At 46.1% G+C, this 16744-nt stretch overlaps 1 pseudogene; it reads left to right on the forward strand.

Moving 5' to 3' along the window:
* The window catches only part of LOC119334568, a 15079-nt pseudogene extending 1007 nt beyond the window's left edge, over window positions 1-14072 (forward strand).
* Window positions 14073-16744: the final 2672 nt, after the last annotated feature.

Consider the following 16744-nt stretch of genomic DNA (forward strand, 5'->3'; position numbering starts at 1 on the left):
CGGCGTCGTCCTCGTGCGAGCTCGGAGTGGCCATGCCGACGCAGGCGCTCGCGCCGCCGCCGCCGGAGCCGCACACGGCGGGGCGGTGGGCGGGCACGCTGCTGGCCGCCGCCGTCTACGCGCCGCGGGTCTACTACGTGCAGGGCTTCTACGTCGTCTCCTACGGCCTCAGCATCTACCGCCTCAACCTCCTCATCGGCTTCCTCTCCCCCATGGTCGACCCGGAGCTCGAGGCGCTCGACCAGGCCGGCTCCGCGCTCCCCACCCGCGGCAACAACGAGTTCAAGCCCTTCATCCGCCGCCTCCCCGAGTTCAAGTTCTAGTATATCCATCTCTTCTGCTACCCCTTCTTCTGATTTGATTGCGTGAAATTGATGCTAAATTCGAGATCAGATGCAATACCCTTCTCGAGACCCAGATTTGATCGAATAGCTTGCTTCTTTTTCCGGCAGTTTCGCAAGATTCGCCTGCCAGCAAGTGGGCTCACCAACAACCCATTTGTAAATAGGTGGATAGCTGGAACATTTATACAGCCTTGCTAATTCATGTGCCTTGCCAGCTACTACGTTAGATGTGATACACCCATTTTTTTGACCTGCTTGAGCATTTTCCATTCATAGTCGGAGCCACTTGCTGACAAAGTTTTCTAGTGCAATTGCTTAGGATTGCATAGTGTGGGATTCTCCAGGTGAACTATTGCATTTGTGTGCAATTGGAGTTTTGTGGTGCTCTGACTTTAAGAGGTTGTGTATTCTGGAAAGGATATGTTGCATTTTCTAGGCCATTCCATCTTGCTAACTGCTTTTACTTCCCTATGAAGAGCTGTTAGCTTTCCATTTTGTAAAATAACTCCTTGTTAAGCCATTTGTTGTTCTGTCTGTGGTAGTCTCGGTGTTGTATGCATGGTTCAGAAGTTCAGATGGGATTCTACAATCAATATCTTTCCAGTTTGCAAGTACTATATGTTAACTGCCTCTGCCGCATTGCTTTTCAAGTCATTGTGGTGTTCTTTTAGTGGTATTTAGTCTGCTGTTATATGGTAACATTTTGATCCTTCAATCTGCTCTCTAGGACTTAAAAATTCATTTGGTGCCTAATTGGTAGGCTTCCTCTGTTTCCTTGCTGCAGGTATTTACCAGGGTGGTGCGTGGAAGGTCAGGGTTGAACTTACAGAAGCTTACCCTTACAAATCGATATATCAGAACTAGTTTACTAGTCTTGACTTTGAGGATTTTTACTAACTGAAGCACCACATTTTTGTTGTTGTCCTGCTGTTGCTGCAGACCTTGTGAATATCTTTGAGGTGTTCCTGCCTCAGCTTCTCCTGTACCCTAACACCTCGGACCCGTGACTCCTACATGCACCTTTTATGGCATGCCACGAGGTCCAGGCCCCTGGTATTTCTTTTTTTTCCATGCACGCGACGGCATGTTTGCCTGCCTGCCTGTGCCATGCCACGCCATTGCTGTAGCACCACTGCTCTGTTCTACCAGCATTAATAATAAGTGTGTCTGAGTGTGTCCTGCTGAACATGACAGTAGCTACCACTGTCAGTGCACCTGTGCTTTCCATTTTGTGTGTTACTCATCTGTCCCATAAGTTTGCATTACTCTGCATAGAGCTTGCTTCAAAACATTGCATTGTCTGAGTGAGTTGCATTGTCTTCCAAATCCTGGTAATTAAGCCTAATAACATGTTCACTCACTCACTTGCCTCTAAAATAAGCTCCCACTCCTTTTCTGAATTGAATCAGGTCTCTGAAATTTAAGCTTATAGAACCTACAGTGTCAATCAGGTCTCTGAAATTTAAGCTTATAGAACCTTGATATTTCTGGACTCAAATGTAAAACCTGCTTGATCCTAACTGTCATTGCCATGCACTACAGACATGTATTTCTCTTGGATTTATTTCTACAGAAGCTGCATGTAGAATTCTGGTCTCTTACCTTTTTCATAGAAAGTAAAGGGGAAAAGGTTAATTTTATCTATTAACATGGCCATACCAGAAGGTTAATTTTTTTGAAACAGATATGAAGGGTAATTTGAGTTATTCATCATCTCCAAAAGCTAAACTGCTGTAGTTCTGCTGACCAACCTGCGTGTTTAACTTCAGGTGTGAGGAGGAGCCTATGGCTGAGACTGCATCAGCACAGATGCTGCAACCCATCACAGCGAGTTCCTCGGCCTCTGTTACGGACGATGCAGCAGTAACTCAGGACACCATTCATGCCTCGCTGCCACTTCTACATTTTCTTTCTCTGTTCTAGTTACTTATGTGATTTATTCCTGGTACTTGTTGCTACTGTATTCTGATTACTTGTCGGGACCGGTATTGAGAGATTTTGCTGGTTGCTTTGAGTACATTTAACTTCGAGTTCTCCAGTACTCCTAGATTTGCTACTCAAACAAATTTTGAGTACCTGCACTGGAAAGGATTGAAATACTCCTGGTACTTGCATAGGTTTAAAAATGACTTGCGTAGGTTTAAAAATACTCCTGGTACTTGTGATGAAACCAACAAGCAACTTGCTAACCTCTTTCAGTGTTCAATCATCTTTTCATTACAAATAGTATCTCCTATTAGGTGATCTGATTAGGAAGTTTAAGTACAATGATCTGGTAGGTAATTGGGCTGCTTAAATATTTCCTCTGATTAGTAATTTAATTTACCAATAGGTACTGGCAGTAAAAGAAACTGACATCCAATCAGTCTCAGGGATTGAATGATTTAGTTACCACATTGTGTCAATTAGTCTGCTCTTTGTTCCAACATGAATGATATATATTACTTAATCATGTGTAATTTTCTTTCCTTTTGTTATGTTGTAAGTGGATGTATAGTTTGCCAGTTTTTATCTCTGTTTGATGGGTTTTAACCAAAGCTCCTGAGTACTCGCTTGCTTTGTTTTTTTAAGCAACTACAAATTGTATGGGCATTTGAAGTTGTGGCTTATAATTGATCAATATTGTTTTGTAACGTGCAGATGCTGATCAGGACAAAGAAGTCGGAGGAAGCATAGTTCTAACATTGCTGTCAACTGTCAAGTTTTGCATTAATGAAGCCCTTTATACTGCTCATGTTTCTTCGTGAAGCATAGTTCGTATGTGTGTATGATGTAGCAGAATTTGTGATTGTACACTTGTGGAGCAGAACTGGCTCATGTGATTGTACACTTGTGGAGCTTGTTATATGATTTTAAATTTGATGCTTATCACATTTGTATGTGTGTTATATGATGTAGCACTTTGATGGTTGATAATATTTGAAGTATTTTGTGTGTTTTTTGTGTGCCAATTTAAGTACCAGGTATTTATTTGTGTGAAATAAAAAATGAAGAATATTGCCCTAACGGCTAGGACCCAGTACTAGAACCTGAAAGTGGGGACCCACCTGATTAGTGAACCCAATTTAAAAAAAAGAAAAAATGAAATTGTTGAGACAAAAAGGCCATGGCCCCAAAATAAAAAAGGCTGCAATGTTGGGCTTGGTCCATTTAGCTGACAAAAAATTCATAGGAAAAAATATATAAATGGGCTGAATTAATGGGCTCGGCCCATGTAGAATACCGAATTGGACCGGGCTGAATCTTGTGCCACATCAGCTTGCCATGCTGGATGCCTACGTGGCCTGGGGAGGTTGCTAGTGACCAAAACAAAACAGTAGGCATATTTTGGTCGTAAATGTCCACGACCTTCTCACAGAGAAGGTCGTTAATTTCAGTTTACGACCGCCAGCTTTTGACATCTGTTTTTGGTCAAAAAAACGTCACAAATGAAAAACAATGACCTTTCAGTGACCAATAGTCAAGGTCACAAGTTGACATATTTCTTGTAGTGGCCGGGGTGAGATACGGCACCCCCAAAGAACTGAAAACCACACCTGGCTCCACTGAAATGGTCAGACAAACCAAAGTAAGCCGACGAGCCACGTATTGCGCTGCTAACTCGGCTTCTCGACGTGCTCGACCGTGATCCACCACATCCTGGGCATTAGCACCGCTAGCTGCCGGGTTATGCCCTTGCGGCGAGTTATGGTTTCACGCAATGCTTGATACAACTGGTTCATCAATAAACATGTTGTAGCTCCGACTTGGGCGAGGGGTGGATTGAATCCTCTCACGACTGTGCGAATAAGCTTGCTGTTGGGTCAGAGCCGTCTGAAGGAGCTCTCTAGCCCATTGTGTTTCAACTGCTACCGGGGACTCGCCTTCGATCGGGAGATCTGCCAATCGTGAAGCGGCGGCGACGATGTTATCCAACGGGTTCGAGTAATGACCTGAAGGTGGTGAGACGTGCTGTAATAGGATATTGTTCTGATGAGGCGGATCCGCCGCGCACGGCTGAACCGGCGCCCCCGTTCCGGGTGCCTCCGCCCGGTTTACCACTGGCTGGTTGCTGGTTCCCGCTCCTCGCGTGTTAAAGAGGTTCCTTCCCTCGTAAACCGAAGGCAGGTGAGACCGGTACCTTCTCGTCATGACATCATCTGATGCGCTCTGATCCAACATGAGCCGATAAGCCTGTGCCTCTAATTGGGCCCGCCCTGTGGCCATCCTAGTGTTCTCTGCTGCCAGATCTACCTTAGCTTGAGCTATCTGATCCTTCACCTTTGCAGTCTCTGCGTTATACTGATCCTGAACCGCTGCGTTAACCTCAGCCGCCAGTAATGTCGCCAAAGTGTCGAATAAATCGGACAAAACCTGAATCGGCGCTGGCGCGGGGCCTCCTGTCCCAGCGGGTGTTGCAGCTGCTGAACTGGAAATCATCGCTGCTGCGACAGAAGAATGTTGCACCGATTGTGTACCGGCCATGAAGATCGCAACTCAGCTCGACGGATCAGAGAGGTCCAGAATACTGTCGCCATTGGAACCACCACTAATCTGGCCATCATGCAGCTAATACAACGACTCGGTCTCTCCGGTTGAAGACTCGTCATCAGAGTAAACCACTGTTTCGCCACTAGATACCGATCTATCCTCAGATTCCACATCGTGGATGACTCCCACAAAGGCATGCTTTACGACAGGCTGAACTTGGGCAGGTCTCGCACGCTGAGCCGTCTCGATGATGTCGGTGCAGATGTCCGGCTCAGGGCCCGGTTCGCCGATCTTGCCAATGAAAACGTGTATTCCGCCAAAGGGGACCCGGTACCCGTACTCAATCGAGCTGGCCTCGGGGCCCCGGCCTGCGTCATCGATGTAGAGCTTGCTACAACAACTCTTGGTCATCCGACCCACAGCATACCCCTTGAGTCCTTCGAAGTTGCCCTTCAAGAACTTAAAACCATCGTGCGATAGCCCCACGGTGGGCGCCAACTATCGTGGTTTTGTCACGGTAGATGTCATCGTGAAAGGACTTAGTCGTGGTGCCATCGCGACCGGTTAGCTTGAAGGGGTTAAAGCGGACAAGGGACGCAAGAAATTATATTGGTTCGGCCCCTTACGATGAAGGTAAAAGCCTACTCCAGTTGTGATGGAATTGCTAGGGTTTCAAAGACCAGGGAGCGAATCCGCTTTGCCTGGCTCTCGAGTTATTGTTGTCTGTCTCTAAACCGCGGCCGGGTCGTCCCTTTATATACATAGGTTGACGCCTGGCGTTTTACAGAATCCGGAGGCCGGCTCATAAACGTGTCCGGCTCGGTTTCTACCTTTCCATGCCTTACAACATAAGTTACATATCATATGGTGGTTTATGTCTATGGGCTCTAATCCGCCTTTGGGCCCTGGGCCTTCATGTTAGATCTCCTCTGTAAAGCGCCATACTTCTTGTCTTCATGGGCTTCAAACTCGACTAACTCATTGTGGGCATAACCCGGCCCCTCATGGCCGGTTTATACTTAGTAGTAGTATCTCCAACACAAAGGTTACTAATATCCTAAGGAACTACCAAACACTATCAACAAGAAGTAGGTAGGGTGAATCTCGGGTTCAAAAACCCGTAAATGGAATACCTACCAACTAAATAACATCACGAGATGCTTTCGAGAATGATGGCCAGAATCATCACACTAGGAATATAAACATTGCTAGATTACTGGGTGGTTCTCTAGGATGCCTAGGGTCATAATACTAGCTCCAACATATATGTCCAAGCAACAGAGTACCTCAACTCACTGATTAGTGTGGTGAACTGGCCCAAAGGGACACCGAGAACGGAAAGAAGGGATTTGCAAATGCATCAGACTACTTAGAAACCTGGGATTACTCGGACAACATAACGGTTGTAAATGCTCAAAAAGATTTGAGACATCCTGCAAAATGGTGGCATAACCGCTCAACATCACAATATCAAGGTTCTGAGGCCAGCTATGAACACACGGAAGTAGTAGGAGCTGAACTGAGACTTGAATCCATCATTCATATAAGTCTATGGATTAGTAACACGTGATCCTAATAAAAAGGAGAGAAAGCCTAGTTCCTTAACCCCGTAGGAAAGATAAGATGACTCGGATAAAAAGGCATAAGGTAAAGGAGTAAAAAGAGCCTTACGTTCCCTTCCACAATCAATTCCCTTATATAACTAAAGCATTTCTAGACTCGACTTCGACCAGTTTGGCTTGGTAATCCTACAGGCAGTCAGGCTCTGATACCAAAAATGTCAGGACCCCGATTGTAAGTCACACCGATCTAGCATGTAACACATCATATCACTTTGCGGCCTCACGCACGGTATTCCCATGGGTGCCACCTTACCTGGCCTGGGACCGTTTGCACCTTTTGGCCCACGTATATGATAGTGCCGCTAGTATCCATATGACAGAGAACCCGGGCCAACATGACTAGTCGTGAACCCAAAGTGGCACTAACTTACAGGGACAAGCATGCATGACCCAACATCGAACGTGTCGGTCATCAGCGAGTGATTCCGGGCTGTAGCAACTGGGCTAGCAGGACTCCGGTAAACCGGGCTATAGTAGGCTAGCAGGGCTCCGGTATACACCGTGTGACATTTACCCGAAGGGACAGACACATGATCGAAGTAGGACATATGCCGGCCAATCTAAGTGTTCCGGAGCAGTAGCAACCGGGCTAACAGGACTCCGGTAAACCGGGCTGTAGAAGGCTACCATGGCTTAGTGGAAGCACTAGACTACATTTCCCCATAAGAGAGGCTACCAAGGATAGACAACTAGGTTGTCGGATCCCACACATACCAAGCATTTCAAATCATGCACACAATATGCTCGATATGTGTAAATACAACATGGCATCACAACAAAACTCTATGACTCAAAGTATTTATTCATAAGGCTGCGAAGAGCCAGATATTACAAACATGGGTCTCATGACCCAACATATAGAGCATACAAGCAACAAGCACAAGTGGAAGCTTAACTTGTCTGATTACAGACAACTACAAATGAAAAAGACTAAGAAGCCTGACTATCTACAAGACCCTATCGAGGGCACAAGATCATAGATGAGGTAACAAGCTAAACGTCAAAGTCCACGCGAAACTACTAGCGAGACTGAAGTCTCTCTACAAAAACATAAATTAATCAAACATGAGTACAAATGTACCCAGCAAGACTTACATCAGATCTAGCTACATATGCATCCGTATCAAGAAAAGGGGGTGGTGGAGTTTAACTGTAGCAAGCCAGCTTTGACTTGGTGGCTATCCTGAACTATGACTACAAGTAACTCTTTTGGGGTGGCGCACACGAGTCCACATATTCACCATATCAATACACCACTATGGATCTGCTCCCATCTCCCTACGAGAACGCCATCCATAGCACTCACGCTTATCTTGCGCATTTTAAAGTATCCACTTTCACTTGTCTATGAACTGTACAGGCATCCCAAAAGTCCTTTACCGCGGACGCGGCTATTCGAATAGATCATTTATAACCCTGCAAGGGTGTACTTCTTCACACATGCTCACGCCACTTACCACCATGTACATGTCGTGTATCTCGGTATCTCGGCAACCTTCAAGTAGAAGCCTGGCGAGGGAGTCGGCCACGACCTGACTAACCACACAAGTCTCTAGTCCAGGTTTATCGCCTATTCGGGTTCCATCCGCGAGGGGATCCGGACGGGGTTTCACTCACAACCCCAAACGATGTGTGCAGGGTTCCCGGGACACCAAACGGGAGACTCGGTACACCGGGCAATGGTGTATCTACCGCATCATAGCCCACCCCCTAGGGTCAGCGCTATGCACGACCTCCAACACATATCCTACAAACACCAGAAACTAGTTGCAACTCCTGGACAGAGGACAGGGGCGGTTAATAAGTCAAGAGAGTCAATTAAGGATCCCAATGTGTGGTAGTAGCTGTTCATGGATCACAAACACAGCACTCAGTTCCTGAGGACGGTTTCAATGAGACAACCCACCATGTACTCCTACATGGCCACTCACCGCTACCTTTACCAAATCGTGTTCACACACTTAGCTCTCAACAGTAGGACATGTTCACCACATTCCAATTCATTCCCGATAAATCAGACCTGACTCAACTCTAAGCAGTAGCAGGCATGACAACAAGCATGAATGAGTAGGCACATCAGGGCTCAAACAATTCCTAGTCATGCTAGTGGGTTTCATCTATTTACTGTGGCAATGACAGGTCATGAAGAGGAAAGGGGTTCCACTACCGCAACATGTAACAGTTGAATCGTTGTTGTCCTAATGCAGTAAAAGAGAGAAGGATCGAGAGAGTGGGATTGTATCAGAATGAACAAGGGGGTTTTTCTTGCCTGGCACTTCTGAAGATAGTATAGCTCTTTATCGGTGCCATCGATCACGTCGTCGAAAACATCGTCTACTAAGAGGAAACAACCACCGGCAGACACAAAAGGAACCACAATCAATGCAATGCACATTCATATGAATGATATGTCATATTGAAGTACTGAATTGATCTAGTGCAATAGTTAGTCATATTCATTGAAGTGGAAATCAAACCTATAGCAAATTCCAACTCCAAAACTAATTACCATTTATTCCATAATCATGAATTGTCCTATTCAGTGAGGTTAACTTGTTCAAACATGCATGAAAATGCCATATTCAGATTCTTTGGATTTTTCTGATCATTTTACATATATAAATCTTTTCAATCTGAGCTACAGATTATTTACTATGAATTTTAGAAGTTTAGGGTAATTTCTGAAATTTCCTGGTTATTTCGAATTAGAATAAATCCAGAAAAGGATTTACTGCGTCAGCCTGGCGTCAGTGTGATGTCAGCGTTCAACTGACCCGGTCCAGGTCAAACCTGACCTGTGGGTCCCGCGTGTCAATGTCTAACAAAACTAACCAAGCTTAGTTAATACTAATCTAACTTAGTTAGCCAGGCGGGGCCCACTGTCAGTGACCGGTGGGGTTGTTAGTGCCTAATTTAATTAGGTCACGTTAGCCGGCCGGAGATTAGCCGGCGACAACCACAGCCGACGGTGGGGGTTTGCCGGAGTTGCACCAGAGGCGACAGATCTACGCGCCGAGGGAACCAGAAGGTAGCCCGTGCCCGCGCGCATCCAGAGAAAGCAACGGGAGGGCGTGGGGTGCCCAGAGCTCGCCGGAAGCAGGCTCGTGGCGGTGGCCGGAGTGCTGGCGGGGTCGGGTTTGGTGCTTTGGTGCACGGGAGGAGAAGCTGGTGGGTACAACGTGCTCCTGGTGGTTCACTGTGCGCGCTTACGGGCTCAGACGCGGGTGGCGGCAGCTGTGGCCGCGACGGTGGGTGAAAGCTCACGGCTCTGGTGAATTTGACGGCTACGCGATGCAAATGAGGCCGGGGAGAGAGGGATTCAACGTAGGAGCTCACAGTGAGGTCGTCGGTGATCTCAGCGCGTTCGGGGACGGCCTGGAGACGATTGAACGTCAGTGGCGATCTCTGGCGGCAGAGGAGGAAGATGACGAGGTAGCCGGTGATGCAGGGCGCCTGGCGTCGCGGTGGCTCAGCAAGGCGAGGGAGGGCCCGTGGACGTGGTGCGCCTGGCGTCGCGTGGCTCGGCAATGTAGCTGATGAAGACGACGCTGCGGTTCTTCTCGGCGGGTCGGCAAGGCGAGCGAGGGCCCATGGACACGGTGGCAGTGGACGGCGGCGATGAGCTCCGCTCAGTGGCTGCGTGCGAGAAACAGAGGAGGGGAGAGAGGATGGGAGTGAGCGGGTTGTGTTCGGGGACGAGCGTGGCGACGTCCTGGCAGTTCGAGGCATAGGCAGGCAGGGTGGAGGTGGCCGGGCGCGTGCCCGCGCGCGGTGGCCACATGCCGCGCGTCCTTCTGGCGCGAGGTGGGAGATGGTGGCGGCTCTGGTGGGCTGGGCCAGGTAAGTGGGCCGCCAGGTAGGTTTGGGGCCAGGTAGGTTTTCCCTCTCTTCTGTCTTTCTATTTCTTTTTGTTTTCTATTTTCTGAAGTTTGTTTTGATTTGATTTAAAATATAAAATCATTTTAGTAGCTTCTGAAAAGATTTGTGTAGCTTGATACTAAATATTCAAAGCCACTCATAGGTTCTCAGGGTTATCGGATTTATATTGTATACATAGCAAATATAAATCCAGTTCAAATAGTTATTGATTTAATTGAGAGTCCCAAAATAATCACTTCTGAGATTCCAAAAATATTGGTTTGAGTTTTAGCTCTTGCCAATATTTTCAGAGATTAGCAGGAACATTTTCTTGGGCTCATTTGAAAAGATTTTAATGTTGATCATTTTTAAAGGTTTCTAAGGCTTTGAAAATTCCCTCAATTCAACTTCCTTGAAATTAAAATGATGCATGGATGCTTCACGCAACTAATACACTCAGGTATTCTAGGGCTCTGACACATCAAAAGTATGGCTCCCCAAGAAATTTCCCCCGGTAATGGTATCTAGAACATATCTATTCCAAGGGGTAACACCCACGTAAAAATTTCGAAGGAGAATGGTAGTAGATTGCTTACGAGTAGATCTATTTTGAGCATTGCAAATTCTATACCAAGCATCTTCCAAAATTTCTCCTTCCCTTTTCTTAAAATTAAGAAATTCATTCTCGGGAGTGCTAGCAATGGTAGGAGGATTAGCCATGAGAGCAAATCAAACGATCTAGCACACGAGCAAACACAAAAGCTAGCGAAAATATGGACGAAAGAAGGGCGAATAAAAAGGCAAATATTTTTGTATTTTTCTAAAAACGTTTTAGAAGTGGGGGAGAGGAAAATGAGAGGAAAATGGCAAATAATGTAATGCAAGAGATGAGAGTTTTCTGATTGATACTTGGTAGGCTTGACTTAGATCTCCCCGGCAACGACGCCAGGAACTCTTCCTGCTACTTCTTGAGCTTGCGTTGGTTTTTCCTTTGAAGAGGAAAGGGTGATGCAGCACAGTAGAGATAAGTATTTCCCTCAGTTAAGAACCAAGGTATCAATTGAGTAGGAGAAACGGCAAGTCCCCAATATATGCACCTACACAAACAATCAAACACTTGCACCCAACGCGATAAAGGGGTTGTCAATCCCTTCACGGTCACTTGCAAAGGTGAGATCTGATAGAGATAGATAAAACTAAATAAAAGATAACTAAATATTTTTGGGGTTTTTGGTTTATAGATCTGAAAATAAAAGATTGCAAAATAGTAGATAGGAAATAAATATGATGTAAAATCGACCCCGGGGCCATAGGTTTCACTAGAGGCCTCTCTCCTGAAGGCAAATAATATGGTGGGTGAACAAATTATTGTAGAGCAATTGATAGAAAAGCGCAACCCCCCTGAAAGTTAATGGGCCTAATGGGCCATAGTGGAGCAAAGGAGGCATGCCACAGGAGGTGGCCCCCCCCCCCTTGCCCAATCTGAATTGGATAAGGGGAGGGGGCACGACCCCCCTCTTTCCTTCTCCTTCTCCCTCCTTTCCCCTTTCCCCCTCTCCGTTGGAAGGAAAGGGCGGGTGGCGAATCCTACTAGGAACGGAGTCCTTGTAGGACTCCCCCCTCTTGGCGCACCCCTTAGGCCGGCCTCCTCCTCCCCCTCTTTTATATACATGGGCGGGGGAGCACCCCAAAGGCACAATAGTGGTTTCTTAGCCGTGTGTGGTGCCCCCTCCACAGTTTACTCCTCCGGTCATAGTGTCGTAGTTCTTAGGCGAAGCCCTGCGCGGATCACATCACCAACACCGTCGTGCTGACAGAACTCTCCCTTGACCCTTTACTATATCAAGAGTTCGAGGGACGTCATCGAGCTGAACGTGTGCTGAACACGGAGGTGTCGTACGTTCATACTTGGATCAGTTGGATCGTGAAGATGTTCGACTACATCAACGATGTTAACATAACGCTTCTGCTTTCGGTCTACGAGGGTACGTGGACACACTCTCCCCATCTCGTTGCTATGCATCTGCTAGATAGATCTTGCATGATCATAGGATTTTTTTTGAAATTGCATGCTATGTTCCCAAACAATACGCACTCTTAACTTTTCGCAATTTGCTAGCCTCTACGGTACCATGCATTTCCCTTTCTCACCTCTAGAGTCGGTGCAAACTTCGCAGGTGCATCCAAACCCCGTGATATGATACGCTCTATCACACATAAGACTTATTATATCTTCCTCAAAACAGCCACCATACCTACCTATTATGGCCCTTCCTTAGCCATTCTGAGATATATTGCCATGCAACTTCCACCGCATCCGCTTTGATGACTTGAGCATTCATTGTCATATTGCTTTGCATGATCGTAAGATAGCAAACATGATATTTCCATGGCTTGTCCTTTTTTGATATCGTTGTTATGCTAGATCATTGCACATCCTGGTACACTGCCAGAGGCATTCATATAGAGTCATACTTTGTTATAGGTATCAAGTTGTAATTTTTATTTCTTTCGAGTTATAAGTAAATAAAAGTGTGATGATCATCAATTTTCATTATTAGAGCATTGCCCTAGTGAGGGAAGGATGATGGAGGCTATGATTCCCCCACAAGTCGGGATGAGACTCCGGACAATGAGAGAAAAAAATATAAAAAGAAAAAAGGAAAAAAAGAAAAAAGAAAGAAAATAAAGAAAAGAAAGAAAAAAGAGAGAAAAAACAAATAAAGAGAGAAGGGGCATGCTAGTTCCACACTTGTGCTTCAATGTAGCACCATGTTTTTCATATGGAGAGTCTCCTATGTTGTCACTTTCATATACTAGTGGGAATTTTTCATTATAGGATTAGATGCACACCCACTTAGTTTTCATATTGAGCTTTCATACACTTATATCTCTTAGTGCATTCGTTGCATGGCAATCCCTACTCCGCGCATTGATATGAATTGATGGGCATCTCCATAGCCCGTTGGTTAGCTGCGTTGATGTGAGACTTTCTTACCTTTTTGCCTTCTCTATGTTTACCTCTATCATCATACTCTATTTCACCCGTAGTTCTATGTCCATGGCTTGCGCTCATGTATTGCGTGAGGGTTGAAAAAGCTGAAGCGCGTTAAAAAGTATGAACTAATTGCTCAGCTTGTCATTGGGGTTGTGGATGATAAATACTTTGTGTTAAGAAGACAGAGCATGACAAGACTATATGATTTTGTAGGGGTAGCTTTCTTTAGCATTGATATTTTGAAAGACATGATTGTTTGTTGGGATGCTTGAGTATCGATGTATTTATGTCAAATTACAAACTATTGCTTTGAATCACTCGTTTCTTAATATTCATGCCATGATTAGATATATGATCAAATTTATGTTAGGTAGCATTCCACATAAAAAATATATTTTTTACCATTTACCTACTCGAGGACGAGCAGGAATTAAGCTTGGGAATTCTGATACGTCTCCATCATATCTATATTTTTTCATTGTTTCATGCCAATATTATACAACTTTTGCATACTTTTGGCAACTTTTTATATGATTTATTAACTAACCTATTGATCTAGTGCCCAGTGCCAGTTCCTCTTTGTTGCATGTTTTTTGCTTCATAGAAAATCCATATCAAACGAAGTCCAAAGGCGATAAAAAATTTACGGAGAAGTATTATGGAATATATGTGATTTTTGGGAGGTGGAATCAACGCAAACGGGGGCCCACATGCCCCAAGATACACCAGGCATGCCAGGGGGTGCCAGGCGCGCCCAGGTGTCTTGTGCCCACCCCGTAAGGCGGTTGGGGCCCTTCTTCTGGCGCAAGAAAGATAATTTATGGAAAAAAATCTTGTAATTTTTTTAGCACAATCGAAGTTACGGATCTCCGAGAATTTAAGAAACAGTGAAGGGCCAGATCTGAGGAACACGAAACAGAAGAGAACAGAGGAGGAGATCCAATCTCGGAGGGGCTCCCACCCCTCCGCCGCGATGGAGGCCACGGAACAGAGGGGAACTCTTCTTCCATCTAGGGGGGACTCCAAGGAAGAAGAAGGAGGAGGGGGCTCTCTCCCCCTCTCTCCTGATGGCGCCGGGGCAAGGATCGTAATGGCGATCTACATGAAAAATCTTGCTAGCGTCAACACCAACTTTCTCCCCCTCTATGCAGCGGTGTAACACCTCTTCTCCCCGCTGTAATCTCTACTTAAAAATGGTGCTCAAAGATTCGTCTCCAACGTATCTATAATTTATGAAGTATTCATGGCATGTTTACAATAGTTTTATATGATTTCGGTATGATTTGATTAGAACTAACCCGGACTGACGCTATTTTCAGCAGAACTACCGTGGTGTTGTTTTGTGCAGAAATAAAAGTTCTTGGAATGCGATGAAATTCAATGGAGAATTTCTCTGGAAAATATAAAAAATACTGGAACTAAGAGTTACTGGAGGGGAGGCCCGTGGGCTCCACGAGGGTGGAGGGCGTGCCCGTGTGCCTTGTGGACTTCCCGTGGGGCCCCCTGACTTGTTCTCGATGCCAACCTCTCCTATAAATACCCAAACCTCTAGAAAATAACATAGATCGGAAGTTTCGCCGCTGCAAGCCTCTGTAGCCATGAGAAATCAATCTAGGCCCTCTTTGGCACCCTGTCGGAGGGGGCTATCATCACCAGAGGTTATGGAGGAAGATCCCGGAGGGGCCATTATCACCATGAAGGCCAAGGACCAGAGGAAGAACCTCTCCCCATCCAGGGGGAGGCCATCACTACAAAAAAAATACACTTCCGTGATGATACGTGTTTGTCACAGTAGGTCACTTTTTTTGTCATGCATGTACATCGACGACAAATTTATGACAGAATCAAGATAGTCATACCTGTGCTGTCGTAGAAGTGTTCCATGACATTACCAAAATTATCATCACGGAAGTGTCCACTTCCATGACGATAAATCGCGCGTCACAGAAGTGCTTTCGTCAAGGGTGACCGACACGTGGCATCCACCGTAACAGAACGCCGTTAAGCTATTGGGTCAGGTTTTGGATCCGATAACCCGTTAACAGCCCCGACCAATGGGGATTTTCCACGTGTAAAATCATCATTGGCTAGAGGAAACACGTGTTGGCTCATCATCGGGACAGATGTCATCCACTCACTGGACAGAAGGCGCCTATGATACGTCGACACGTGGCACGACCCAACAAGTTTAAATGGGCCGGCCCAACTAGAGGCCCACAAGATTTTGAGGACCATAATGGGCCGGCTCAGCTAAAGGCCCACGAAATTTTGCGGACCATAATGGGCTGGCCCAGCTAAAGGCCCACAAGATTTTGCGGGCCATAATGGGCCGGCCCAGGTAAAGGCCCACAAGATTCTTGCGGGTCATAATGGGCCGGCCCAGTTAAAGGCCCACGAGATTTCGCCGACATTAATGGGCCGGCCTAGCTGTAGGCCCACAAGATTTTGAGGACCCTAGTAGGCCGGCCCATTAACTGGCTGCCATGTTTTGGGCCAAATGTCGGCCCATATTTGATCCGGTCCATTAATGGCTCGCCACGCTCCGGGCCTAATAGTGGCCCATATGATATCCGGCCCGTTAAAAGCCTACCACGTTCTGGGCCAAATTACGGCCCAGATCAGATTCGACCCTTTAAGAGGCTTTGGGCTCAACTATGGCCCATATCAGATTCGGCCCGTCAACTGGCCACTATGCTTTTGGGCCCACTTGCTAAAGGCCCACTTAGTAATTCGGCCTGATATTAGTTTTGGCCTGTTAAGGGCCCGTTTAACATTTCGGCCCTAAATTAAATTCGGCCTGTTAAAAGCCCGTCATATAGTTGGGCCTAACTACGGCCCGGTTTGCATCCGGCCTGCTCGCAGCCGATATCTGATTGGGCCAAACAAGAACCCAGACAATTTTGGCCTGTTAAAAGCCCGTGATTTGATTCACACAATCATGGGCCGGGGTTCATTTCGGGCTGCTGCGTAACTAGTAGGAATTAAGAACAAACCTACTCTATACAATAATGAAATTATGACATAGTAACTAAGAATAAACCTACACTACACAATAAAGGATTTAAGGTATATTACATCCACTGGGCATCAAAGTTCGCCACCAGTGATCATAAAGCGCAATGAAGAAGCAGATTACAAAAATTGGGCACCATTGCAGCGTAAAAAAATAATACTGAACCAAGACCACTTCCAAGACAGTTCAAGAAAGGTTATCCTTGTGGGGAACTGCTACGCAAGCTGCTGAGCAAGGCTGTGAGACCGGCCTAGCATGTCGGTCATAGCTTCCAGGTGTAGTTGTTTAGCGATGAGGTTCTCATTGGTGTTCTCCGCAATCTTTCCTAGAGATAGGACTTCAAGTCGAAGTTGAGTTGTAGAATGCCTTTCTGCTAGAACTTGGGAAGTCGAACTGATTCAGATAACGAATTCTGTGAGCTTGTCTGACTGTTAGTCTC

This window comes from Triticum dicoccoides, chromosome 7A, assembly GCF_002162155.2.
Source record: "Triticum dicoccoides isolate Atlit2015 ecotype Zavitan chromosome 7A, WEW_v2.0, whole genome shotgun sequence".
Taxonomy (NCBI): domain Eukaryota; kingdom Viridiplantae; phylum Streptophyta; class Magnoliopsida; order Poales; family Poaceae; genus Triticum; species Triticum dicoccoides.